The sequence below is a fragment of the Oreochromis aureus genome, linkage group 2, assembly GCF_013358895.1.
Source record: "Oreochromis aureus strain Israel breed Guangdong linkage group 2, ZZ_aureus, whole genome shotgun sequence".
Taxonomy (NCBI): domain Eukaryota; kingdom Metazoa; phylum Chordata; class Actinopteri; order Cichliformes; family Cichlidae; genus Oreochromis; species Oreochromis aureus.
Genome location: NC_052943.1, coordinates 24,658,067 through 24,685,121, shown reverse-complemented (window position 1 = coordinate 24,685,121; position 27,055 = coordinate 24,658,067).

Below are 27,055 nucleotides of genomic sequence, written 5' to 3'. Positions count from 1 at the left end.
CCAGCGAAAGCACCAGATCCTAGGTTTCTTCTTACTGATTCCATTGCACTATGGACTGCATGCATTTGTAACTCTCTTTTTGTAGCGGCCATTGTTCATCTTCAGCAATTACAGTTGAGGTGGCGGTAACCAAATTAGGCACCGCTTACTGAAGCGGTGACATGGAGCTCTGAGGTAATTACTCTGCCTTTTAATAACGTGCCCAGGAAACTCACTTTTCTAATCTCAACATCTTGAATTATTAAGCAGCTGTTTCCCCCTTGTTCACTTTCTCTCACGGGCAGACTGTCCAGTGCTACTAGACAGGCACAATGAGTTCTGTAAGACATCTCACACATAAATGCTGACAAAAATAACATGAATATTTAAAAAAAGTTATTTTAAATGAGCACAGATTGAACTATTATTAAACCACCTGTTTCCACCACTTTCCAAGACTGAGCAGTTAAATTTGATTTTATATCTGATTGATCTGTTTTTCATTTATTTATTGATCTATTATTATGCTTTCTGTTAGAAACATATTTGTATGGGGTCACAAATTAGTGTTCTAATTGCTATTAACAATCACATTTTACAAAAATAGTGCATGCCCATGCTACAGTATTGTTTGGCTTGGCCGTGCTCTTGACAAACTGATGTACTTAGTTTTAAAATTTTTTTAAAATGTCACAATGTAAAAATGCTAACATATTCTAAAATTGGATCATTTTGTCCACTTCTAGTTGGTTGCTATGCAGAATTAAACCAGGTTTTGTGGATATAAATGTGGTTTTATTGTTGTGAAATTAAAATGATTTGATGCTTTCATAAGTTTTGTAAGTGCATTTAAGGCTAAAACCACATAATTTTATCATGTTAGCCGGTTGCCAAGGAATGTGATGGCATTATAATGTCTCGTGCATAATTCAACTTTTGTAGATATAAATGAGATGCTATTGTTGTGAAACACAAATGATAAAATGCTTTTATTAGGTGTTGCAACTGGTCATTTTACCCTGTTGCTAGGTGGTTGCTAGAAAACATGATGACATCATAATTTCCAGTATAGATAAAAGCCTTTAGGGGCCTCAAATGTACCAGTCTGCCAAGCTTGGTTGCATAGCTCCTCAAGGTCTAGGAGGAATTTGTGGAAAGAAGCAAACACAAGGATTTGTGTATTATCATAAGATAAAAAATAAATATGTATATCTTCACAGTTTGATGAATACGTTTGACCTGATTATAATGGCAGTATAATGTAGAAATATGTACCATAATATGGCACATTTTCAGGCAGGTGCAGAAATGTTCCTGCAAAAGTTTTGAAAGGCAAATTTATTATGCATTTTTTTATTAGCTAGATGGTTTTAGCTACTGGAAGTAGCCCGATGGTCTTTTGGTGGAAGCAATCAAAGCACTAAAATTACAGGTGAGATGCATTGTACTCAATTCATCTACAATCTTTAAAGATAAGCTTGCAAGCCAACCAGAGTTTACCTTTAGACTTTAGCCTTTTAGTCAACATACTATAGAATACTTTTTTTTGTTGCTTTTTTATACAATTTATGAACAAAATATATTATCCTAACCAACACCAACTATGTGCTACATAATATGGGTATCAATAAGAAGTCAAGAAATGAACTGATGTGGTATGTTTAGATGGTTTTGTTAGCATGTTTTTCTATTAAACCTGCTCTGCAGTGATGTCAAAGTCAGGCTGTGTGGACTCAAGAAAACCACCGCCGGTTTAAAGTTTGCTTTTTGTTCCAAAAGGAAAACAGCCCAGTGGGCAAGACCTTTTTCTCCTCTTTTCACTTTCCACTAACACTAGTGACACAAAAGCTAATAAAAACTGTATCATGTCTACAGAGAGAGCAGCGGCAAGTTAGTTAGTGTTGGCAATCACAAAGCATCGACCCTCTGCGAAGTCCAAGAGTTTGGATCGATGAAAGTCATTCTCTAACGGGGAAAGCTGGAAGTTTAAAATCCTGATTTCTGCTTTAGCACCTCATTCTGTTTTTCACCTCCTCCATCTTTGAGAAATGTCAGGAGAACAATAACTGTATAAAAGGTCAGCGGCGTACTAACAGACCCTTCCAAGCTTTCATTACATTTGCTGTTGGCTATAGCAGAGGCGCTTGGGCAACAGTGCTGACATTTGGTTTGTTTTTACACCATGTTGAGTCTCACACAGTTGTAGCTCCTAATAATGTCAGAGGGAAAGATCTTGGGGCAGCTTGGTTGTGTTTACGGCTACTGTGCAGGGACAGAAATAGCATTATAATTCATATCGCAAGACTCGCATTGACAACACAATCAATATTCAAGGGATTGCTTTTAAAGTCAGAGGAAATACCTTTTCTAGATTACATTTCTGCCTTTCTGTCTCTTGCATGATGATTGCTGCACGATTATTTATAGCTCAGTCTTCCAGATAAAACACATGTATTTCAACATTCCAGTTTTTTGGTGGTCTTCTTTTCTTTGTGTCGGTCTACTGGTGGAAAGTTGGTACTGTTCAATCTTTATTTTGCAATTACTGTGATAAAAGTTATATATAATGATTTGTGGTAGCCAACTTCTGAAGCAGGAAACATGTTCAAAAATCAGATGCATACCTACGCATGAAGATATCCATGTGGTGAACAGAAAATAAGGGGCCTTCTGTAATTTATCACCTACTGTGACCATATGAAGACATCAAACCCTAGTGAGGCCGAAACCATCACAAAAGGGTCAGCGGCTAGGTGAAGCTCGAAAAGAAAGAAAGACGACTGAAAACCGTAATGGTAGATGAGATTATCTCCATGTCCATCCATCTCTGTTTGAGATTGTCACACTCCATAAATTAAGCTCAAGTTATGTTTTCATACTCGGTCCTTCCAGTCACCAACTGTTTGCTTTTCGTCTCTTTCCACATTACCCACAATGCCAAAAGAAGAAAACAGGCACAAACATTTCTTCCCTTGAACGCGTAATTCAGCTCTGAGACGATCTTTGCGCCTCATCTTACCAGCTGATCAAGTGACTGCATCAAATCACGGCACAAGTTAATAAAGTTTAGACTGCTGCGTGTAAATTGTCCATTTGCCTTGGCTGGGCGCTCAGGGGTTATGGGGGGAAAAAAAACACAGGCGGGTGACTTAGTTGACACTCCTTTCAGGTCAGAGGTTAATGAATGATTATTTCTCTTTCCCAGCAGGCGTTACCCACTCTCCTGTGGCCAGGAGGGTGAAAGGAACTCAATTTAGGCAAGGTAAATCTTGGGAGGGAGATAATGTGCTGTGATTTAATCAGGACTGAACTAATTGCTGTAGACAAGGAAAACATAACCAAGAGGAATTGGTTTATTGATCCCCGTTTAAAAAAGAAAGAAAAAAATCACTGACCCGCAGAGGATTCACTGGGTGCTGATCCATTTAAGGGCTTTAATGGCCAGTGATTACAGGCCATTATCAGTGAAAGTCAAACCTTTGTAACTGTAAATAATTCACAAGATGGACCGACAAAATGCTTCATTAACAGGACTGAAGGTAACTGTTCAGAATGGGGATGTTTTTGAAAAATAAAAAGCTTTTTAATATTTTATTTTTCCTTTTACACCCAGTGATGTAACAGCTTTGAAACACATTATTGTGTGAAACTGTCCGTGTGTTTGACCTGAGCTCAAATCACTCCTCACAACTCCTGACCCAGAACCCTGCTCACGGAAAACTGCTGAAGCAAAATGAGAGGAGAGACAGAGTTCAAGATAGATTTGATTTCACTTCTGGGCCAGGTGTGGGCTTTGTACTTGCCACGAACCATACCAGCGCTCTAACCTTCACATCTAGCGCTCTATTATTTATACCCACCTCTAGAGGCTGCGTGAAAATATAACCGCTAATGCCTAAATCAGAAATCTAAGAGATGTCCACCTCTTTCTCCACATCTGCTGTCTAAATGTCAAAAGTATCCAGATGCTTATCAGTGTTGGTATAACATTACAGGTACTGCAGGGTGTGGAACAATTTTTTCACCCTTTTGTAGAAAATTAATGAGATAGCACAAAACAAATCAAAGCTTTGAGACCACATAGTAACAAATACGGGATGCATTTTGAAATCCCGTTATTTGCATTCCAGCATTTCCAAAACTTGATTCTTAATTTCTTTACAAGTAGTTGAAACCCAAGATACACAAGTTAACTAAACCTGTGGGACAGTGCTTCAAAAAAATAGCCGGATGCTGTGTAGTCGATTGTGTTTCTCAGAGCCAGCGCCAAAATGAGAGCAGCTTTGATGAACTGACAGCAGAACATGAAACTCTGATTTTCAGTGAAACGCGGTAAGATAATTCATAAACTTTTTGATAACACCCCTCCTATCCTTTAACATTTTTTTAATGCTCACTCAGTAATTTTTTAATGGAAGTGCACTGGAGCTTACCCTGTGCCACCATGATATACGTGGCATTTCTAACTGGATAAAATGGTAAGCCTGTTTATTAATATGAACCTGCTGTTTCACCAGATGGTTTGTATCTGTTTTATCTGGTGATGTGTCATTTAGTAGTGTGAAGAGTGGTTCCAGAAGCCTCAAGCCCAGGCAGAGTCCCAAGTAAATGGTTACAACATTCAGATAAGCTATCCCAAACTTCAATGTTTGTTATAAATATGACTTTGGAACAGATTAAGTTGGAATGATTTTTATGATTTTTTTACATATTTAGCTGTAAAATTCAATTCATGTGTAAATGTGTCTTGGAGTAGATTTACAGGTACAAAAAGCAAGACGTGGAATTTATCTCCATAAATATAATCTGCATCTGCTTATTGAATCACTGATGAGCTCAGAAAATTTGCAGAAAACATGAGCATATCCGCTCCACTGGCCTCACTTTAAAAATTCAGCAGCAGCTCAAACGTTTGTCTGAAGTGGAGCAGAGGAGCTTCATTTCTCACGTTGGCCGTGGACAGTTGTCCTTTGGGTTAATGGCTCACTGAAGGCCTGAATCAAACCCAGATGAAAGCAACCTAAAGGGCCCTCATTTTTTCCCATTAATCTTCCTTGTTTTCTTTAAGGTGATCTTTTCACCCTGTTTTTAAGTACCTGTCTGTTTTGCAGAAGGGGGCTCGTCCAGGGTCTAAGGGGCCAACTGGAGGCCTGTCCGATCCCCATCCCCTACTCCCAAAGCAGTCCCAGGAGCTCAGAATCAGGCCCCCAGGTTTAATGGCTTTTGTAATGGCAAATTATAAGCCGCTACAAGGGTAAGATTAATTGAAGGGTGGTCTCAGGCCATTGCTTGGCTCGGGCTACAGTGTAACCTGAGACGTTAGCGTCGCACTAAAAAATGCAGGCGGCTGTCCTGTTGACCAAAGGCATCGCATACTCGTGAACTCTCATGACATGACGTTTTACCGGGGTCTATATTTTGATTGCCCAGCGGGGCAAAAAAAAAAAAAAAAAATCATTATCATTTGTAAAATTAAGCAATTGTTTTGTCAGGTTTTTCAGCACCACAATCATTCCTTTGCTAATAGACTTGCTATGAGTCAGTAACCACTTACTTCACTCCCAGGATATGCGGTTACAATACTCAGTGTTACAATTTGGTCCCGGAAAGCACAAAATTAAAGATCCAAATCATCTGTATTACAGTAAGAGTTGTGATTTAGATTGCAATATATGAGGGAGTAAAAGGGAAAAACAACTACAGGATCAATTTGTCAGAATAACCACAACGGGTCCCGAGACTGTTCTCATTAGTCTCAAAGGGATATGAAACACAGCTCATGCTTTGAGTAAAGCAACAAAGAGACCAAGGCCGGAGCATTAAGTAGATAATGATTCCCAACACAATAGTCAGAGCACACCAGGACTCTTATTTTCCCTCTTTTTTTTCCTCATGTTTTTCTTGGACAATAGTTCATGAGACCACAACTAAATGAGTTTATGATTATCTATAATAAAACACTAATCAGGAAATAAAATGTCAAGGTAATTACAGTTGCAGTGTTTTGTAAAAAATACTGCAAACCAGAATATTATCATGTGCTGGATACTGCAGAATAAGCTTTGCACAGTAAAAGCTACTGAGTTCTAAGATTATTTCTCTTAGGAGTGATTTTAGCAGGATTACCGGCCTGCCAGAACACATTATGTTAGCCTAAGCCTACTGTTGAGATATTTATCATTTCACTAGATGTGACTTTGTTTTACTGCTGGTTTTGAGCATTTACTGTAGCTAAAATGTATGATATTTGCTAATTAACTGGAATGTGTACTTTATTGCTTTTTCTGTTATATCTACATGTAGCGTTTCAAGTTCAAATAATGTATAATTTTCAACTTATAGTCCTTTAACAAAGAGAAATCTGAACAAATATTCTTTGGACCTGATTTTCCAAGTTTGTCAATCTTTTGGTTAGTCAAGCTAATGAATTGTTCCGTGGTGGACATGAAGGAAAACATCTCTGCATGATAGCCACTAAAACAGTGTGAATTCCACCTCTTTCACACCTCTGCACCACACTCACATCCTTAAGCAGGGTGCAAAGAAATGCAACTAGCTCAAAATGGACCAACAGTTCAAACATGTCGATGCTTATGCACTCCGCCTGTCCACGTGGATAAAATTTTCGTTTTGCTTTTAGGTAAAAACGACATGGATTCTTGGCAGCGTAGTGCTCCGAACAGCATTTGACCTCTTTCAAGAATGCAATGGAACAGGAGGAAGAAAAAGAGAGAGGGAGAGAAATGCAAACGAAATGGGAGGCCCAAGCGCCCTGCTCATATCTCATCTCTATTAACGGGTTTACGGGTGACCCCAGGGATCCTCGTAAAAGTTTACGTGGAGGTTTCAGTTAGAGTTCCCTTTAAAAGAATGAAAGAAATTGGTTAGTTTATGGTTAGCCTTCAGAATTTTATGGCATGTTTTACTTAAGTTCCCATTTTTAAAGATCCTGGTTCCAATTAGCGAAGCAGAAGTGCAGAAGGCTAAACTGAGCTCCTCTCTTCTCCCAGGGTAAAAAGTGAAAAAAAGGAAAAGAAAAAAAAATTAAGAAAAATTTAAAGGTGTGTTGAACTGACAGTAGATCATAGAGGACACATTCAGGTTAAGGGCAGGAGGGTGACGATGGGGTTTGAAGATCAATGTTATCTAGTTTTGCTTCTCATGTGTTTTCTAACACATGAGAAGATGCGTAGATCCTGCAGCTCATCTTGAAGATGGTCTCGGAGTGAAAAGCTTTAACCTTAAACTAGTCATCTTGTTAATAATGTTAGTTTTATTATCCTACAACACATACATGTTTCATTAAAAATGATTCATCTGAATTTCCCAAAACCCTTTGAACTAATATGAAAACTGTCACAATTTCATCACCAGACAGGGTGAATCATACAAAACCTTTCCCATAAACAACCCGTGTCTGTCAGCCAGTAACTTAAGGAAATGGGTGGATTGTGTTTATGGGCAAAGAGAAAAACAGCAAAGAGAAAAAGTAATAGATGCAGATGAATGATGGAACATGACACAATAATCACTCATTAATCCAGCAGAGGGCTTTCCAGGTAACATGTGTCCAGTCAAAAGGTCACTCTGTACTCTAGTATCCTCTCTTAACCAGCAGCACACCACTTCCATCATCACTGCTGCCACCAGAGTGTGTTTATAACTCCACAAACAAACTGTCACGCAATGGTGGTGGTCGCATAAAAAGGCTGTTTAACAGGTCAAACACACCATCTCTCCTTCTTGTTGCAGGCCTTCCTCTCTTTAACGTTGTCTCCCTTCTTTGGAAGCGTATTTCAACTCTTTGATGGACAGTAGTCAGATCATAGGCTGCATAGGACTGAGACTGCAAGGCTGAATAACCGCTGTTTACCTTGAAAAAAATAATTAATTTGTTGCTGAGGCCATAAGACTGAGGCATGTCAACTTTCATGTCACCCTAATTATTCTGACTGCCATATTTATATATTTTTTTTAAAAATGTAATTTTCTCATAATCTCTATCCTTACAAAATTTTACTTCAACAATCATCAGTCAAAATGATAATTTTCAAATACTGAATATAATAGGTGTGTGTAAAATACTAAACATCATTAAAATATTTCAGAAGCATTTGAACATGCATTTTAGAATAAGGTTCCCTGAAATACCATCCCAAAGACAAAACAGGTAAATACAAGCTAACAGATTCAAAAGCAATCAGTTGTAAATAAGTGTATATGCAACGATAATGGCAAAAAACACACACATGCACATACATCCTGCAGGTCTCCTGTGTGCGTTTGGGCAATGTTTTAGGAAGGAACTATACCCATAACACAGTGGTTGTTTCCTGCCTACAGAAGCCCTAATATGCTACAGGGCAGCTGAGTCACCAAGCAAGCAGCGGATGTCTTTATTCCAACAAGACACTTGAATACTTAAATTGTTTAAACATTAAAGCTTATTAAAGCAAGACATTTGTGTGGGTTTGTTTACACAGTTAGAGATTTGGACACAGCAAATGTCAAATGCCAAAGAATAATGTCGAGAGACGTCCAAATACCAAACGATTAAACAACGTAACACATAGCAAGCCAGCTAATATTACTTGCTAATCTATAAGCAAAAAAACCCAAACAAACACAAAAATGTTTTATTTCAGTGAGTAAAGTCAGAGAATCATTTTTCCTGACTACTCTTTATCCGTTGATCTTATCCCCAACGCCTATGATGTTTACCATGATTTTTTTTTTTTACGTGAAGACCCACAGTTGGTAGTTTGTGATACAGCACTTCAAAGCAGTATCCACCACTTAGGAGTTGTTATTGCTCAACCCAAGTCAAAAAGTGCTGTAAGAGGCACTTAAAACAATGATGAGAATGCAATGTTCTCTAACACACCTATGTATGGCATACGAATAATCTTTAAGCTGTTTAAGATAAATTAGCTACATTATGCATTTTTAAGATATTAAGATATTACTGAATGAAGATCATAAGGAAATAAATATCCAAATTATTAATCAATTTATGTCTCTAATAGAGAAAGCAAAAATCAATGAAAGTTCTTTTTAAGTTCAGGCTCATGTGGTAAAAACAATCACAGGAACAATGTGCTGACTACAACTTTAAAAATGTTGTTCATCAGTGTTTACAAATGCTGATTTTTAGTGTTCATGCATATTGTAATACAATAATCCTTCAACAGCACACTGCTTTGGTACCTTTACTTGTTTTGATATTTTTAAACTTTCAAGCGATGTAGTTGTTGTCTTTCTTTGTCTGCACGAGACATATCTCAGCTTGATTTCTGGGTTTTAGGTGATGATTATAGTCCTGTCTACCACCACCCAGATGGGAAGCAACAGTTCTGGATGAGCCATAGGCTTGCAGTCAGAGTCCAAGTGCTGCCTGGCCAGAACAGTTATCACTAAATCCAAACTGGAACCCAGAGAGAAATGCAATTCAAGCTGTATGGCCAGACACAGAGGACAGCTGGCTGCTAGTCCGGTGCATTTGTCCCTCTCTCCAAAGAGCCTGTTGACCCAAACCTCATTCACACTACAAAAAAATCATTTGGAGACGGTCAGCGATGATTGTCGTTGATTTATTTCATGTGTGACACTGTCATGTCTGGAGTGTGTAAAGTTAAAAATTGCACTGTAATCTACATCCTGTATTTAATGATAACATTGAGGCACAACAGTGATCCTGTATGAACACGTTGGAGAAAATGACCAGTTTTTAGAACATATTTTTTTTCCCTACACATTCTTTCTGGAAAAATCACAGCAGTGGGATAATAAATCTTACTATAATAACTTTATAATAACTAAAATTTGTGATACCTGAAAAACTGCTGATTTGTAATGGCTACAGTAAGCACTTGCAAATTTATTGCAAATGAATTTTTGAAACATAGTGGTAAATGTGAAACTGCATTAACAAGATTGCAGTGTATTTCTTTTCAGGCAACTCTAAACTAAATTTGTACAAAAATACAATAAACACGATAGCAAAATATTTAGTAACATCCAAAGTTTGAAAAGTAGAATCAGAGCTACCTTATCTAACAAGGTTTAATGATGTGTGTTTTGGGTAAGACTCCTGCCATGCAAAATTGAAGCTCACTGCAGTGCCAGAAGGTATAATAGGTTTTCTGGACATTAAATAAATAAAGAACCAAAACTGAAGAGGTATTTTTGTTGAGGGGCAGACATGATCATGGCTGTGGGGGATTTAAGGAAAAAAAACAGAAAGATTCACAGTAAGAGGTGGAAAACAAAGAGGCACATTAATAGAAGTCAAAAGATAGCAAGTGAAAGAGAAACTATAGTGGAAAAAAAAGATGTCAAGGAGGAAAAAAAAGTCAAAAGACAGGAAGCGAGGCCTGGCTTTATTATATCCTAATATGCCTTCCATACTCAGCCAGTGAGCAGAAGAGTGCCGAGACATAATTATATCCCCTCCCCAGGCCGTCTCCCTGTATTAGCGTCTCCTCTAGTTCACTGGCTACGACAGAGACAAATGAGAGAGTTTTTCCAGTAGATCATTCTCATCCGTTACTGCCAGTTCCGTGTGATAGATTGTCGGAGCTAAAGCGGGGCAATAGATCAAGGCGTAAAAGAGACTCGCTAGCGTACCCCAGTGGAGCGCAGCTTTACAGATCATCGCCCGTCTAATGCACACTTGGGTTAAGAGTCAGATCCCGTTAGATGTAGCAGCCTCTTTCCCAGCCTTCCCGCACTTCCCTTGTACTATCACATGCTACCACCTTTTCTCCTCATTAATCTAGAATAAACGGCTGCAAATGTTCCATTCACCCCAGTATGTCACAGATACCAGTGACAATATGATGTTAAAGTGCACTGCTTAGGTAAAATTACCAGAAGCCTTCCTGTTATTCAAATCCTAAACTGGGGTTTGAGAAATGATCATTTTACAAGGTTTTTTTCTATATATTTTTGATCAAAGCAGTCACAGTTAATTTGTTTGTATGAGAAAAAATGCCAAGTTTTAAGTTCTGTTATGGGCATGGATTGGTTCTTATGCGCCACCTCCATTGTAGACATTGTAGACTATTCTGATCAGCAGGCCCTTTTTTCAGTCATCTTTCTGACATTTATTCACTGATGAGTGTACGAGGTAGATGCTGGTAGATGATACGACCACATGAACCTCAACCAGAAGACAAGAATCTGTATCCTGCCTCGGAAAGCATGTGTTTATTGATTTATTTTAACATCCATTTTTTTGGTATTTTTCTTTGCATTTAATTTGACTATTTCTGACACAACTTTGTTAGGTTTAGGCACCAAAACTATTTGGGTGAGTTTAGGAAAACACCTTTTGTTTGGATAAAATACAAACTATTCTCATCTTCAAATAACTGGCCACCATGGTTACACATCCTTGGTTACCATGGTAATGTGCAACACTGACAACACCCGACACGTCTGACCTCAGATGCATTGCATCTATTGCAAACATTTAGAAAATGATAATGAACTCTATTTGGGTGCCCTGCACAGTGAAAAGGTATGATAGCGATGCACTGAGGTTTCCACTGATGGATTTTTGCTAATGAGTTAGCAAAAATATTTTATTTGCTTACTTTTTATTTACACACATGAAAGTAGCTTGAATAAATAAACTGGTGACATAAAGAACCAGGAAAATGTTATGACTTAATAAATCCTTGTAGTTTGAACTGATGAATGATTCATTGCTGTATGTGATTACTTATCTATGCTAGAAGTAAGAAATGAAATCCCCGTCTCATTTGTCTGCCTTCTATGTTCAGAGCTGTGAATATGCATATCCGCTGCTGTCTGTGCTATTGGGTTTAGCAGTGTTGTGGTGATAGCACTACTTGAAAGGAGAACAACAGTAAATTAAAACAAACAGCCATTTGTAACAAGAACCAGAATTCACATCATTAAAGGCCATAACTGCTTTTGGGCACAACAGACAGCTGTCAATTAAACCAGTTGGTAATCCACATCTGCCCTGTGCATGTCAAAGCATTCAGCCTAAGCCTAACAGAACAGAAAGTAACAGTTCTCCGTGTGCATCTGTCACTGACACTGATGCTGGATTTTAACCAAAGAATTTAACAAGGAATTAGTGTTTAGCGTGAAATGCATTTAAAAGAACCTTTCTGAAATTAAATAGAAAAAACATTTTTGCACACCTATAGCAGACAGGCTAAAGGAGAACCTGTGAATGCAGCCAATTTACGACCCCGAAAGAAAAAGATTGGTTTATTTTTATTATACATGATCTATGAGTTTTTTCTGACTGTCTGATGCAAGTAAAATATTAGTACCAATGCTGATAATATTAATCCATTCTCAAAGACCGAGTAGACAGTTTCAGATAACACACCCAGTGTATATTATGCATATCTCACTTATCACTATAAAACTGGAAAGTTCTAGATCCTTATAGATCTTGAAACACTATAGTCCAAGTATCACCATTTAAAACTGTGTTTATGCTGTATGAAGGGATACAGGCATAGTAACTGAATAGAGTATTGAGTTAAACATGTAGTATATACTCACATTTTATAGCAATTTTGTGGTAATTATAATTACGAACATTACAAAGCAAGCAGCTATCACAGCGACAGTACTCGGCTCATGTCTCAATCAGGGGTAGTGAAAAGACATCCCTAAATAGCACAATGCTTCTTTATATGCTGCAAGTAACACAGCAAATTAGCAGGGCTGCACAACATTACAGATTTCAATTAATTCTGATCAGCACAGATGTTGCATCACTCTCACACAAGGCAGGCTCATTTTTATGTAAATTGAAGCTGTTAGACCAAGGGATAGCTGGAAACTGTGAAATGGACAAAACAATGCCAATAGAAGCTTGCAGGTAATTTACAATATGATACTTAAGCCTTTGATAAATGCTTTTAATTCTGTGTTTGGTAAACTACCACTGACAATTTAGACAGGACAACTCATCAACGAGAAGATTTAATTAGAAGAGAAGTATTCGTTTAGGCTCTATGCAGTATTTCACTGTTTTGTTCCTATGCATACTAATCGGGACACTTAAAAGACAACATTTCCCATTCAGACTAAAAATAAAACAAGTGATACGGTAATTCAAGACAGGGATGTCCACTGATGCCATTCAGTTCCTGACAGAAGCATAGACAGGAACCCTGAGAGCTCATAAAGGTCAAAGTGTGTCTGACTTCCCTCACCCAAACAGGATGTGTTTAAAGAAGGATGAGGACTTCTATAAACTTGAGCCGCTTTTTCTGTAAAATGTGTCAAAGGACTCATTTTTCTTGTCTTCATGGAGGTGTGGGAACCAAGGCTGCTATGATGACAGCCAAAGTGGCATGGGTTGACTCGATGAAGTCACACCATTGTTCACTTTGATAAATCATTTAGTTGGTTATGACCTCTTCGGACTACCCTTCCGTCTATGACTTTGATGTATGAAAGTGTGAATAACAGACGGAGGATAGCTCTTTGTTTTCTTTTGACAGTTTCCTTGTCAGACATTGAAAATTGAATTTGAATCCCTCTGAGATTGAAAAGTCTTAAAAAATAAAGCTGATGAAAAGATGCAAATATGGCACGTAGGCATTATGAACCTCACCAAACCTTCCCAGAAAAAGCTTAATGTTTATTTTTTTATTAATTTAACTTGACCTAGAAGCCATATTAAAGCAACAACAGACTGAGATAAAATGTAATCTTTATAATATTTTGGACTTGCTCCTATGGCCTGATTCAGAACAGAGGTTATCAAAAAGAAGACAAAATCAGTTTTAATTGAACAAATTTGGAAAACTTAGGTATAATTTGATAATTGCGCTATCAATTTAACCCATACAATTAGACACAGCTGCCAAAAATGGCTGGCTTCAAACACATAATTTATCCATGTAACTTGCATCACTCCTACACATAGCAAAGGACAGTAGCCTTTTGCTGTGTTGTCTTTGTGTCCCATCTTTTTCTACTATCTTGACTAGCAGTGAGATTCACCACAACAGGTGTAGAGGGCAAAGGGGGTCATAGCTTTCACATTTGGCTTGCTAAAGACTGGCGACACGAAACCTGCAGTAAGAAAAGAATCCAAGACACTAAAGGGTGTGATTTATCACCTCTGCCAGAATCCTGCCAAGACTGCATGAAAAACGGCCAGTAAGGTTAAAAAACACAGTCTGCCGTCAATATTTTAATCTCACTGTGTCCACAGTGTGTCATGCTGAGCTTTTCATACCTTATTACCAAGAAATCCAGAAATGCCAGCTATGGCCATAAATATTAACTTTTGCTGTGTATATAGTTACTGTGTTGTTGGAAATCCTGCAACATATTTAACAGAAAAGATGGACAGTATTACCTAAGTATTAAAAAAGGGTATTAACATTATTAATAAGTCAACTCCTGCTTCCTGATAGATCGATAGCTGTACATTTTGTGGATATAAATGATGCAACAAAGATGGAAAATACTGAGAAAAATAAATTATCTGATAGAAAGATTGTCTAAAATGTTGGCTTGAATTGATTTCTTGTTATGTTATTTTTATATATTTTTATATTATGTTCAGCTTATATTATTAAAGTTAGATGATTTAACCCTCAGTAGAGGGTTAGGTAGTAGCCCCTAAATCAAACATCTGTCATGGTCTCATATCAAATTCTATTCTTGAGACTCCAGAAATTTCAGGTAGAAATAATACAATGATAAAAGGGCACTGGAGAGATCATTTATTTTAAAGGTGATATTTCATTGTCCCTGTAGCCAAGGTTGTGGTCTGCACTTAAGCGGTAGTGGCGGGCAGATTGATCCAAATATCGATAATATCAATACCAACGTTTGTATTGATATTGAACAATATGAGTGTAATAAGATCAATACTTTAGTTTCTGTTTCTCTCCTGTATGCACTGCTGTTGGTTCATCAAAGAGGCAACCTAGTGCCGCTGCTTTCAAAGCACAGAGCAGCCACAGTTCGGTCCTCCCTCTTTTTGGTGTGTTTTGACGTTTTACTGTCACGTGACTCAGCAGCACTAGGTAAACAAGCAAGCGTGCTCAGCTGGCCAGGTCCGCCCAGCAGTATGGCAAAAAATATCCAGGTAGATAACTGTGGTAATATTTCATCTTCTGCATTACTTCATTTTCAAAGCGCAACTGGCTAATTCTTACTATGACCAACTCAAAAAGTCTAAATTATGCTAAGACCTTATAATATGTTTATCTCACTGAAACATTATTTAAATGAAAATATTTACTGGAATTGAAACAAATATACCGAATATAATATGGCTCAGATTTGATTGAATATAATTACTCTTTAATAATAACTGTGAAAGCGATACAGTATGATTACTAAATTTAAACTACAAGTAGATGTGCTACAGACTTAAATATTTTATTATTTCTGTCCTTGGTTTAACTAATTAATAATCCAAAGGGAACACTTAAAGGTCATGAAAATTAATTCAGATTTAGCAATTTGATGTGTCCACATTGATTATTAAAAAGCATTGGTATCGGTATCAGTATCAGCAATAGTGGCCCTGCATTTACTTGGTATCGGATCAATACCAAATCTTGCAGTATTACACATCACTATTAGGGGGGTAAAGTAAGGAAAATTTCTTGAATTGCACAGATTGCGACGGAACACGAACTGACACACTGAACTGGAAGAAAACCTCTTTAACCTTTATGTATAATAATTAGTACTGATGTACAGATTGATGCAGCTTGTAGACACCCCCCCTGCACATTAGCCCACATAGAATACAGACATGCACGTGTTCACATTGGCAAGTGAATTATCTTGGCTGCTAAAATGATGAACCTTCAACCACAAAATGACACTGAAAGATTCATTTGCACACTGTCTGCCAACTGAACACACACACACGTAAGTCTGGACCTCTTCAACATCCCCTGCAGCTATTGAACGTCAACTATTCTCCCATCAGTTGTGGTTGGAAGTGGTGGTTGTCTTAGTATTTATGTATTATTACTGTGGGGGGTGGTAAGTGTACAAGAAGGCACAGCCCACCAAATAACTGCAGGCTGCCCCCATGGAATAACACACCCCTCACTACCCACACACACACACACACACACACACACACACACACACACACACACATGCATAAATATACACATCCCAATGCTGCCACCCTTGCCCCCATCCCCAAAACGGTGGCATACGGCTGTCATCGCCCAAAACAAGATGTCGTGTCAAGGCAGGAAAATTACACAATAACGAGCCCCACTTGAGATTAGGCTAATGAGAAAATCAAAACACAATTTAATTCTTGTCAGCGTCTTTAAATTACCTCTCATAGTAGCATGCTGATTAAGAGAAGTCTGCCACTCAGCCTGCTGCCCACTATAAATAACCCCAGGGTTTTTTGGACCATGTTCGGCTTTCTTCAATGCAGGAAATATTAAATGCAGACACACAACCACATCTCCTGGGCTCCACATATAACAATCACGGCTCTGTGCTATTTCTGAGTTACTTTAATTAAGATTTCCAGCATTAACAAGAGCAGCTTTGATAAAGTAGGATATCAGTGAAGTATGTTTACACTTATACACAGTTTCACTTACAGAACGCTTTATAGAACTGTAGCAGAAGCCAGGTAATTTTCCATCCGTTTCAAACCATAAGTATTTATAATACTATACACCAATTTCATAAAAAGAAACAGAAAGCTATGCAAACTGCAGGTTTATATGCTAAACCGTTCAGTCACTAAAACAGATAAAGTCTCAGCCAGACCTCTAGTTCACTTACGAATATCTTTCCTCTTAGGCTGATGTGAGAATGAAGTGTACTTGCAAGCAGTGCTATAACAGCAGGCCAGCCACCTGTCAAGAATGATTTAGGTTTAACTCTATTTTGCTGTGCTTTGTCTTCCTTAGCCTGCTACTGCTGGTGTAGGAGAAAGAAAATGGTGAAGTGGTCAACAACTTTTAAGCAATGGAACTTTTATTTTTATTGCACAAAAGGACACAAGTGCAATGGTGAAATGCAAACTGCCTCCATGACAGAAACAACTGAAACAAAACTTCAGCTCTTTGCATGCTTCTGCACAGAAATAATGCTAATGCAAAGGTAGTGAAAAACCAAGACCATGGCCCAGCAGCAGTACTTAATCTTCAACAGTTTTAACAAATGCAACACTGTAGCTTTTATTTTTGGCTGTATAACTTCCTACAGTAGAATAATTGTAGCGATTACTTTGAATTCTGGTTTCGTTTTGCTTTGTATTATTAGTTTTGCCTTCATATGTAAACACTAAAGGCCTCATTAGGATAAGGATTTGTGCTGTGCGTGGACCTGTAGCCTCAGGTTTATATTTTTCGTAATTATGACAATTGGTATGATATGGTAATATGGTATGGTAATATATGGTAATTATGTGACTGTGTTTCCAGTTATTTTATAGAGAAATGTGAAGGTAATTTGCTGTAACAAATTACTTTCTCTGGCAAGTAGTTAAATCACAAGCAGCTGGTTCAAATGGCAGGAAGCTTTCTGTACCTAGCAACAAAAATGTCAATTTTCTCATTCAGCTGCCTAGAATGCTAGTTAGCCATTAGCTGCAGATTGTCTTTCTTACCATTAATTTTAATGCAAATGATCGAGTTGACCATAATAAACATGAATTTCACAAACTTTTATGAAGTTTGTGAACTAGACAACTTTTTGTACAAGTCAGTCAAGTCACCTTTGATAATGAACACTCAATTTTTTAATGATCTTCCCCTGAAGCCTCCCTCTCTCCCTCCCTCCCAGAGAGCTTTTTACCAACACTGCATCTGCAGTTTGCGTTCTGTTCCGATGTCATGATGGTAATTAACTGGCAAAATGTAAGCTACAGCATGTCAAGATATGGCCACATCACTATTCCCAAACAACCTGCAAGCATATGGCACCAAATGTTACATTTCCCTAATAGCCCCTGAGAGTAGCAGCGCTGCCATCATAAAGAAAAAGGAAGGTTGTTGTGGGATGGCAGCAGTGTCAAGGGCTCATGAGTCGAGCTGAAAGCTGTCAATTCATTCTGCCAATGTTATGAGGTTATAGGACTCAAAGCTTGAAGCTGTTCAGCTTTCATAAATTACAGACAGTTTAAATCACACTACACTGTATAATTAATTACGATATTCTTCATTAGCAGCACAAGTGTCTACTTCAGTGTGCTGGAGCACTGCCTTCAGGCTTGTAGCACAGATTTCTGGGCTCCATACATTAGCAATCTCTGTGGGTCTGCTTCCTTTCTTGTTTATCACACATTTTTACAAAATACATGAGCCACTAACTGCACCCATAAATAACAGTGCTATTAAGGTAGACACATTTACAAAAAAACAAACAAAAATAAATAAATCAGTGACATGTGCTAAAGTCTAGATCCTTTGTAATTTCACCTTCCTTTTTGACACAATATAGTGGGTTTGGGCACAATACCCATAGGTATTGTGCTAAAGAGAATGTTATTGTCCAAATGTTGATTGTTTCCAGTGTACACACTGAAAAATGAAGATACTCTTATATGTGGCTTTGAAAAAATGTTGTCTGCATTGGCCAAAAATTTAAATACAGCCTATTGGTAGGGCTATATGTAACAGAATTTAACAAATTAAGAGTGAAAAATACAACCACTAGCTTTTTACCCTCTAAATTATTGTTATCCTGCCTATTAGAGATTGTTATTGGTTTAGGTTTGTTTTTTTGTTTTTTCTTGTGTTTGTTTTTTTCATTTGTATGGAAGCCCATGTCCTCCACTAAAAAAATAAAATAAAATAAAGTATCCATAATTCAAAATTTCGAGTTATTTTCTCAAAATTTTTTATTATTAACTAAACTAAATTAACTAAATTATTAACTCGAAATTTCGAGAAAAGCAGCTTGAAATTTTAACTTACTTTTCTCAAAATTTTGAGTTAATAACTCGAAATTTCGAGTTAGCACTGCCAATCAGTAATCTGCGTGAATTACTTCATTTTCTTGTTACCTGGAAGCTGAAGCCCTCAGCTACAAATGCTACAGCTAATCTACCAGTATTACAGCCAGTCATGAACGCACAAATTGCTGATTACTTTCAGCGTGGCTTCACAAATTATGAAATCCTTGTGTTATTAGCTGAATCACATGGCGTTACTATCAGCAAACGTACTCTCGAAAGCGCCAATTTGTTGCGATCCGGTTTTGAGTGCGCATTCCACGTACATTACTGATTGGCAGAGCTAACTCAAAATTTACTAAAGGCCAAAGTTACTTCAATGTCAATGTTTTGTTTCTAATAACTTTCGGTAATCATTTCTTGAGCTCACTTTGTGTTAAATCCTCATTAACAGATGACGGGCCTGCCCCTTCTGTGGTTGTTGATTAGATATAAAAACATAAAAAACAAAAGTAATTTTTCATTTTTCTAGTGAGGCAATGCTGTTGCCAGTTCCACCTTTTGCATGTTCACTCAAACCAACACATGGTTGTTAGCCATTGTTTGGCTAATTAATTATCTAATCATGTATTGAACGTGGTCAAAATGTATTTTATAGGAATACTAGGAAGTCAACGCTAATGTCATGGAAAATCATGAATTATTTACAAAATGTTTTCTAAGCAAAATTTAATAAATAAAACTAAAGGTATTTTAGTTGAAAGTATGTTTTGTACACAGTGGTTTAAGAGTACTCATTACCCAGTCCAACTGCAAATCATGCTGTGAAATGTGTGGTAAATCCTTTTCAACCCAAACCATGTTTCCCAAATTTAATGAAGCATCATTAAAAATAAACAGTGTTATGTCGCTACTTAACATCACTGCATTTTTAAAACTGTCTTAAGGCAGTTTTGACAATTTAGCAAACTGTCTTAACACTATTTTGGCTCTGCTTTTATTCCCCCTATTTTCATGGGAAAATAAAACACAAAAAAATGATCAGATTATGTTGTTTTAATTACTGTCAATGCAATCTATGAAATTTCTATTTTTTTTCTACAGAGAGAAAAAACAACAACAGCAGCGCAAGAGTAGATAGCTTGCTTAGATAGCTGTTTATTGCCTGGTTAACTGACCTTCTTATGGAATTTAGGATAAAAGACGGTATGCTTAACAGATCAAACTGTTTCACCATCAGGACAGACCTGTCACACTGCCAAATAGAGTGACCGGGCTCATGATCCTCTCTTCTGCTTACATCTTTCACTGGTTCACCAAGACTTTGATTGCCAACATTGAGCAGCCAAGCGGCTAACGCCATTTCCACCTCTTTACGTGCTCCGCTGCTCTTCTCGTTGCTGTTCTTGCAGAGCCATATGGCTTGCGGACACGCTCCCCATTTTTCAGATAATTTCTCAAGCGAGAGGACAGGACCCAAGCACAAGAAAGATGTACACCCAGCACAATCTCCCCCCTCCCCCCCCCCATTCCTATTGCACATGGTCTGGAGAATGGAGCAGTCACTATTGGCTTGTCAGTGTGTCTATGGAGTGATTTTTAACTGATATTGAATTTGAAAGTAACTCATAGTAGTTTTCAAAGAACTTAAATTTCCACAGATAGGAAAACAATAAAACAGAATTTATTCAAATGAAAGTATTATGTAGCTTTTATAAAATAAACTTATTGTAGTATTTTTTAGGCTAGTACCATAGTTTTTGGTCAAAATTGCCTCTGCCTACTCTTTACCTTTAACCACGTCTACTGAAATCGTACCTTTAGCATAACATAGATATTTGTGTTCTAGCTGCCATTGCCAAAATCTTAATCGGGCAGTCTGTGCTGCTGGAAAATTAATCACACTGAGAAAAGTTGAAAAAACAAATGTAGCTTAGGGTTGTATGCTAAAGATTTATGGGCCATTTTAGCGCATTGCTAGGTGGTTGCTGGATGCATGAATAATTTATGCTTTTATAGATATATATGCAATCTAATGGTTGTCAAATAAAAATGATGCCATGCATTTTGGTAAATGTTATAAGTGCATAAATGGGAAAAAAAAAACAAACAAAAAAAATGGTCATTTTAGCCTGTTGCTGGTGATTGATTGACAATGGGATAATGTCATAGCATCTTTGTCTTATGATCTTGGAGGAGTTTGTGGGCAAAGAAGCAAACAAACAAACAAACAAACAAACAGTAATTCTGTATATTCTAGTCAAATATTTTAGCTAATATCCATTAAATAAGTTTTTCAGATGTTTATCAATTCATGCTAGCTATCTGCTAAACTCATTTATAATTGTAAGATTAGCATTTAGAACTTTTTGATCACCCTTTTTACTGTTACTGTTTATGCTTTTTTCTGCCACTTTCAGATATAAGTTTAGCAATTTGTAATTCATTTTGGTTTACCATTTAAATAAACCATATGTTTAAGCTATTTTTGTATTAGTTTCTGCTTTCTTGTTTAGTTGCTAACTAGTTTGTTGCTCCACCTAGCATGTTGTCGGATATTGTTCTTTTCAGATTGTAATTTGTGGTTTTAGTGTGATTACACAACACTTTTTATGTATCCACAAGATCCCGATAATATTTTTTTTGTTGCAAGTGCCGACTTACATGGTGGAAGAAGACTCCTGTGAGATGATTTTTTTCAAGAAGTGCTAAACCTTGAGATAAATTTTATTACAGTGTATTAAACTTTTTCAATCATTTAAAACCAGTAAATATAAGTTTTATAATAAGCTTTTTAAAAACCCAAGTTGATCTATTAGTACTAGTACTAGCATCGCTGTAATATCTTTATTATGATGTCTGCTTTGGAGCACATTCATCGAAATACAAGCGTAGAAAAACTGTTAGCATCGGTAATACTCCAAATTATCCATGCTTCCTATGTTTCATTTTCTTCATCCATCCTTTCTGCTGCACATTCCTTAAATAGCTCAATCCTCTCCAACCCTCAAAGAGCTTTGCTGCTGAAAGAGTTAAGACTTCCTCTCCTGGCGTCCTGATGTTGGCAATGCATGACAGCGCCAGTTGACAACTCCGGCTATGGATGACAGATGACAGCAGAGAAGGGAGTGGTCTGGTGTGTGTGGCGGTGGGGTGATTATGAAGATAAGGTGTCCATGGGAGATCTGTGAACACCACACTACACACACACCAACACATCGCCACAACCGAGACATTAGCTCAAACACATGCAGACATGCTGGTGCATTCAGTCTTGTACGCGCACACACAAACATACACGCATGCACAGTCACACATATGCACGTTCCTCCCAGGCACCATCCCATCTATTTGACACAGTAATTACAGCACACACTGATTCCAATGATGGATGAACTCCCAGTCTGGGATGAGCAGCTTCTCCTTTCTCCCGATCTTGCCTCTGTTTCTCCCCCACGTTCTTCTCCCTCTGTCTCACCACAACCTCCAGCCATGTTCAACACACAGCTTTAATACCTTTAATGTTGCTAGGAGGCTGTGAAAGATAGTACACGAAAACACATAAGAGCATCTTTGCTCTTATGAAGAGCTTAGAAAAATAAATAATTGTCACTGTCAGTGCATCATTCAACTACGATGCTTCATGGGAAGCATTAATTCTTTAGCGGGATCAGACATTATTTTAAATGTTTATATCTTATTTAGAGTTAACTTTTTTTTCTCTGCCATGACCACACTTTAATGTGATGCTAAACATGAAATTGTTCTATTTTAGTTTTATTCTGTTTTTAAACGTGCCGTTACTTTGTCTTATGGAAAATATTGAGACATTTCTCCTTATGTCTGCGTTTGCAATGCCCATCACATCCTGAATATAAATAAGAACGCCAGTGAGAAGGATTAGTCTACAAGTACATTAGCCTAGTTTCTCATCCTTGCTGCCCCACCCCTTCGTTATAGTGTAAAAAATGAGAGCCCGATAAAGTCTGTATGGTATTCATGCCAGACTGGCATAGCAGCAGATGCTTGCTGGCATTTAATTGAGTTGTTAATGCAGCACACAAAAGGAGAGGCAGTGATTCAATTTGGCTCTTTGCTTTTCAACCGACTGTCCTTTTTGTTTCATTAAGGGGACAGAGGAACAACTGGGCAGGGGCCCAGGGAGCCTTACTAAGAGAGAAAGGTGATGCCCATCCAACACTGGACATTACAATGACAAATATAGCTCTGAGTTGTGTCCCAGATCTTTTAACATTCAGGCTCTATCAGAAAGGGATATCCTGGCCCTTCTAAGATCTGGGATGAAGACAACTGAGCATTATGCAGATTTAAAATTAGCACAGCAACTTTTACATCTGCTAAGCAACATGCAAACTTAAAAAGAGAAATTGCTAAAAAAGACATTGAAACATAAGAAAGGGTTTATTTGTATACATAAAGTATACATCAAACCTTACTCATGTCTGAGGCTTGTTAATTTCACAAGATAATCTTGGTGAGAGGATCATTTCATACATGCTGGGAATAAACTGTCTAAACTGAATAAATAATAAAGAAAGTACCAGCAACCAAATCTGGCTCTTATTCTGTTCAAGCTAATAAATGTCTGTTACCTTCTCATGTTCATTAAGTAAGAAGTAAACAAGAATGTGGAAAGTTTCTTACCATATGTACCTGATCCCAGAGGTTTTACTGATTACCGATGACCCCCTTTATTTGTTATTGTACTATCTTATCTCACATTTAATTATTCTGGTCTTTTAAGCACTGGGTAGATAAGGTTATTATTGCTATTATTGTAATTGAGCAGCAATGGTGCAGGAAGGGAGGGGAGCAGGTTGGAAGTGGGTAGGTTGGAGAAAAGGAGGGTTGTCGCCTCAGGCTGAGAGTGAAGCGACGCTATAAGAAAGGTCCGTCCTGCCCATCCACACAGCACGGCCAGGGAACCAGCCACCCCTGATGCATCAAAACCTGTCAGAGAGAGAACAGACACAGCGAGGTCAAAACAAACGGGATGGGCGACCTTCTCAATGCCTGCTGATGTCTTTTTCATTAGTCGCCGAGGGGAGCGCTGAGGGAGGGATGGGGGTTGCCGATCCGGTTGACTGGCCCAGCGAATTGGCCTGAAATGCAAGGCAATTGAGGATAATGTCATTGCCCACACAAATTAATGCAAGTGCCATAATATAGTAAATGTTGTTATTAATATGGAAGAGGTTCTGGGAGGAATTAGCTAATCTCCTCATGCATTTTATGATCTATGTAAATGTAGCAAGAGGTTGTAACTAAAAGGATGATTAAACTGTCAAATGTTGGATATGAAATTAGGGTCTGTGCTGGAATCCTCAGTCTAACTGTAAGCCTGAGCTCTTTTATCAACTACTGATGACTGTAAGAGTTGTAATATTTGAATTGTACAAAATGATTTAGCGGAGTGTGAACTCTTGTATATCCTCTTTGTAATATTTTTAACATAATTTACACACAAATACAAATAAATGAGGACAATAGCAACATTAACCCTTTTTATTTCTTGAAATATTTGCTTTTGCTTACAAGGTAGTGACTATTTTGGCTAACTGTAGGCTAAACATTGATATCTGATAATTCACCAATAAACAGCAGCCTTGCATTAGTAGCAACAGTTTTTACGTTCCATTATTTTTTGATTTCCATAACAAGAAATCCATTTGCACAGCACCAAAGAACTGAAGGTAATTAGACTAACAATCTTTTTAAAAACATGAATAAAGATGTCGTTATTTACAATATGCACCAACGTTTTCCTGTAAATTTTTAACTTGTTCTCCTTGTTAAGTCTATTCTTCCCTCATTTCCACCCCAGAATGAAGCCAAATCATCTACTGGTCATTTATCGGGATCTTTTGGGAATAACTTGGCATCGCCTGCAGCCATAACTGTTTAACTGTTCATACAGCTTCACATGAATCACTGCCACACAATGGTCTGCCGACCCTCGTATAACTGAAGCCTTTTCCGCCCAGAAATATTGCAAATGACTGGGGAAAGGCAGTGCTTCCAGAGAGGATGTGAACATGGGCCGTGGGCACATTGTTGGCCTTGAGTCTCACCACGCTACAGTCTTCCAGGGCTTTTAGAGTAAAGGGGGCCAGTAGTCTACTTCTGCAGTTTCCTGTTCGCATGGCTTTTAGACCTACAAGACATCAGGGAACTGGCCACTGTGAAAGAATATTCACGGGAGGCGAGTAAATCCCTTCTTGACGTCAGGGATGTGTTTGGTTTGCGTGACGTTTTGAGGGCTGAGAAATAGGCAAAAATGAATTGGTTACTCTTCCGTCAGTATGACTCAGCGGCGTCTTTTTACTGTTAGGGAGCCTGTTAGTCACTTGTTTCCTTTCGACCACAAGGCCAAATAAATAATGTGCTATATTGCAAAAGCAACAACAATAATAAAACCGATAACTTTCATTTTAGTTGCGCAGAAGTGGAATTCTTAAATGCTTAGTAACATTTATGAGTTTTGTCTATAGCAATACCATGAAATAAAGAAATAAAGGATAACCCAGGAGGCCTCACATAAAAAAAAATGAGAAACCCAAACTTAATCTACGACAGTCTGAGTTTTGTTTTTTTTAGTTTTTTTTAAGTTATGTTAGATAGATTTAACCTGTGTAAAAGAAAAAAAATCTTATAAGAGCAGAGAATAAAAATATACTAAATATAAGGATTATTTCCTCTTTTACATTTGAACTAAAAAGAGCATCTTTTTATGATATCCAGGGTCTCCCTTACTTATGCCAGCATTGCATAAATCTCGGAACAATCGTGATCACATCAGGAAAGGAAGACATTTTCTTGCACTGTATCCTTGTCATGTTTGCACATTGGCATGACCCGCTATTGTTGTAATGGGGCAGAATGGAGCTCTTTGATGCGATAAGTGATTTACTGACCAGGACGACATAAACAAACGGTTCATTGAGGACTTTGGGCAGGAAGTGCCCTCCAACTTCAAACAGGGGCTCCACAAAACAATAGCCTAAGGTCAATTTCTCGCTTACCACATTATTTTCTGTCGCTGAGCTAGGTGGCACAAATGACTGGACTGGAGTCTTAGTAAAACAGCTACAGTTTTCACAATGTGTTTGTGCCTATTTTAAGAATCCATTATCTGTATTACTACTGTTTCTTAAGTCTTCATTTGATTTAACAGGGTTGCTTTTTTAATGTTAACTGAATTTAAACAAAAATATGATGTTTGAACAGAGCTTGAATGACCTGGTGACACAAGGTTTACTTTATCATCATCAACTATAAATGTAAATATTTGTAACTGTAACTTATGGCCTGAAAAAATAATCAGTAGGATTTACTACTATTATTATATTGTCTTTCAACTACTATTCAACTGTTAACTATCGAAAATGTGTTCATCTTACTGCTGTAAAGAAGACACTGATGACTGCAATTTAAAGATAACACAGAGACAAAAGAGGAGAACTTGTCAACTAAGTCACTGTTTCCATAAGAATACTTTTTTCCCACTTATTTGAAAATCATGTATGTATGGAATTCACTCTTAAAATCTAGAGCTTGTATGGTGCAGTCATTCTAATGGTGCTGGAAGGTAACTGAATTACTGTATGGGTACAGTACAAGTCACTGGCTGATATCCTGTAAGCCAGTGGCAAGTAAAAAGGAAGCACACACTTTTTAATAACAAAGTGATACTGCTGATACTTTGGAGCTCGCATTAATGAGAAAAAAATAATAAAGCAATTAAATCAAACACACCTGACTTTTATTCATTGCTGAAGATTTTTGCTAAGATGCGCTTAAGATACTTCCCTGAAACTGTTGACATTTCACGTGTAAACTAATGCTCATAAATCAAGCTGTATCATTAAAGTCTGTTTTATCTGGGGTCTGTACATCTCACACAGATGTATACCACTGATGGTGCTCACAGTGGAGCGCTGGGCACTGGGGGTTGCCCTTTAAATCAGCATCCCATTGGATTACAAAGTGAGAAGTAATCATTCATTAACTCCTCTGACCCCCCTCCATCCCCCAATGGATGGGCAAGGGGTGTAGATCAACCCCACTTTCTGTAATCCTCTCTACAGCTGGGTCAAGCCAATTGACAATGCACATAATGACCTTAAATGGATTAGCTGGCCAAACACG